General features: G+C 47.3%; 2 protein-coding genes across 15 annotated transcripts in view; one reads left to right on the top strand and one right to left on the bottom strand.

The window, feature by feature from the left end:
• Positions 1-75, bottom strand: part of mrpl2 (mitochondrial ribosomal protein L2) — an 8,345-nt gene extending 8,270 nt beyond the window's left edge. For 9 of the 10 annotated variants that reach the window (XR_015505390.1, XR_015505386.1, XR_015505388.1 and 6 more), the window contains exon 1: positions 1-5. This exon is cut by the window's left edge. The gene's annotated coding sequence lies outside the window, so the exon portion shown is untranslated. 10 annotated transcript variants of the gene reach the window in all.
• Positions 76-478: 403 nt separating this feature from the next.
• klc1b (kinesin light chain 1b) overlaps positions 479-2,500 on the top strand; it is a 30,509-nt gene continuing 28,487 nt past the window's right edge. For 3 of the 5 annotated variants that reach the window (XR_015504968.1, XR_015504967.1, XM_087277577.1), the window contains exon 1: positions 479-558. The gene's annotated coding sequence lies outside the window, so the exon portion shown is untranslated. Of the gene's footprint in view, positions 563-2,500 lie in introns of all 5 variants that reach the window. The other 2 variants (XM_087277580.1, NM_199954.1) reach the window with 2 other exon arrangements.

The following is a 2,500-nucleotide window of genomic DNA, read 5'->3' as shown; positions in this document are numbered from 1 at the left end:
ACGCTGCCGCGGCGCGCTCCGATCGCGTCATCAGCGCTGCTGCTACAACCCGCGCATGCGCACTGCCTCCTGCTGCTCGCACATCAACACATCTAAATTAAATATATCGCTATATTAATGATGATAGTTTACGATTAGAACAGCAACATTTCTGCTGATAGTAATGTGTCATATATTACATATATAATAGCGTCGATACATCATAGATTGAGTAAAGCTGAAGTCTACGACAGTGTTTATTACAGCTCATCAGTTCTCTGTAGTCCACACTGCAGGCTGCGCTGGTGTTGCTCACAGACTCCAGTGTTACGGTGATGAGTGTTATCAGACATATTCGATATCCTCTGACTGCTTTATTGATGATCTATTATGGGATGTCTCTGAATAGTGTTGTTTATTGGTTGTGTTGGCCACGCCCGTACGAAAACCGCCGCCTGGCAGAGTGACGTCATTTGTACCGACGCGGCTGTGCGTGTGCGCATGCGCAGAGTCACATCCACAGTGGACATCTTGGAATTAAAGGGGTTCGAGAGAGCCCGGACAAAGCGACAGATTCAGGTGTGTGAAGCTGCTGTAGAGCGCGCGCGTGTGTGCTGAGGTGTGTGTGTGTCCACTGGTGATGAGTTTGTTTGCTTCTGCGGTGTGTGTGTGTTTGAGCAATGATTAGGCGCGTTGGCGGTTTGTGATGAGGTGTGTGTGTGTGTGTGTGTCAGAGATCGTCAGTGTGTGCGAGTGAGAGAAGGAAAGTGTATGTGTGTGTAAGACAAAGAGAGAGACCGTGTGTGTGTTTGAGAGAGATAGAGAGACTGTGTGTGTGTGTGTGTGTGTGTGTGTGTGTGTGTGTGTGTGTGAGAGAGTGTGTGTGTGTGTGAGAGAGTGTGTGTGTGTGTGTCATTCTCATATGCTCGATACAATATAAAGTTATGACTTATGTAAATGTACTTTAACCAAATATACACGCTCAGCCTGAAATATCTTTGTGTGTGTGTGTGTGTGTGTGTGGAGTTTTTATTGTGTGGTTAATCAATCATGATGATCAGACTCTGATATGATGGCCTGTAGTGATTGTGAAGCCTGCAGCTGTGTGTGTGTGTGTGTGTGTGTGTGTGTGTGTGTGTGTGTGTGTGTGTGTGTGTGTGTGTGTGTGTGTGTGTGTGTGTGTGTGTGTGCAGTACAGATCATACATCTTGGCAGTTGAAGTCCCAAAACACACTTTTGCCAATCAGCAGTCAGGGGCGTGTCTAGTATGTACAGCTGATATTAAGGGGTGGGCGGGGTCTAGCGGGTAATGGGCGTGTCTGTTTCTCAGCTTTGGACTGCTCCATCATCATAATCCACACTGGTGTCACTCTGCTGTGTGTCTGTACTGGTGTGACCTGTCCGACCGGTTCTGTGTGTGTGTGTGTGTGTGTGTGTGTGTGTAGCTGCTGCATCAGGGGTGTATACACTGTGTGATGATCAGACATGTAAAGAAGCGAGCGACTGCTCCAGGTGTTAAAGTTCTGTGCAGAGAGCTCATGTTCTGATCCTCGATTGGTCTCGTACAGTCATGTGATGTGATTTCACAGGTCAGAGTTCACCAAGCCTGAACCTACCAACACAGTGAACTGTGAAAGTTGCTGCAGGAGCTTGTGTTTGCAGTCAGACGCATTCGTCTGTGTGTGTGTGTGTGTGTGTGTGTGAGAGAGAACGCTTGCGCTCTTCAGTTGTACCACTTACATCATCATCATCTCGCCCTTCACACTCTCTCTGTTTCGCTGCATGTATACACACACACCCACACACACTGTGCTGCTGGCAGCATCACACACACACACACACACACACACACACACACACACACACACACTGTGGTGATGGAATAAAGATTTTCCAGCTGAAGCGGCTCTGGCCTCTCTTAAAGAGACAGTAATAGCTCAGTGACCCGCTCTTCATCATCAGCATCCTCATTTCTCTGCGAACTGAAGCTCAGATCAGTGTGTGTGTGTGTGTGTGTGTGTGTGTGTGTGTGTGTGTGTGTGTGTGTGTGTGTGTGTGTGTGTGTGTGTGTGTGTGTGTGCTGAAATAAAATGGACTGAGTAAAGATTTTGCCGTGTGTGCGTGCGTGCGTGCGTGTGTGTGTGTGTGTTTCTGTAGAGCTACTGCTTCTTCCTCTCCCACCCATCTGTGTGTGTGCAAGGGTGGGACTGATGACGTCTCTCTCCCTCACACACACACACACTCAGCAGTGTTCAGATGGCTGTCAGCTGTCGTGTGGATCAGTCTGCTGTGTTTTACCAGTGTGTGTGTGTGTTAATGTTAGATGTGTGTGAAGTTTTGTGTGTGTGTGTGTGTGAATGTGTGTTAGTGTATAAAGTTGTTTATGTGGGAATATGAAGTGTGTGTGTGTGTGTGTATGTTAATTTGTAAATTGTATGTGTGTGTGTGTGTGTGTGTGTGTGTGTGTGTGTGTGTGTGTGTGCGTGTGTGTGTGTGAATGTGTGTTAGTGTATAAAGTTGT

Source organism: Danio rerio, chromosome 13 (genome assembly GCF_052040795.2).
Source record: "Danio rerio strain M-AB ecotype USA chromosome 13, GRCz13ab, whole genome shotgun sequence".
Taxonomy (NCBI): domain Eukaryota; kingdom Metazoa; phylum Chordata; class Actinopteri; order Cypriniformes; family Danionidae; genus Danio; species Danio rerio.
Note: the sequence above shows the minus strand (reverse complement) of the source record. Positions and strands in the feature narration are given on the sequence as shown.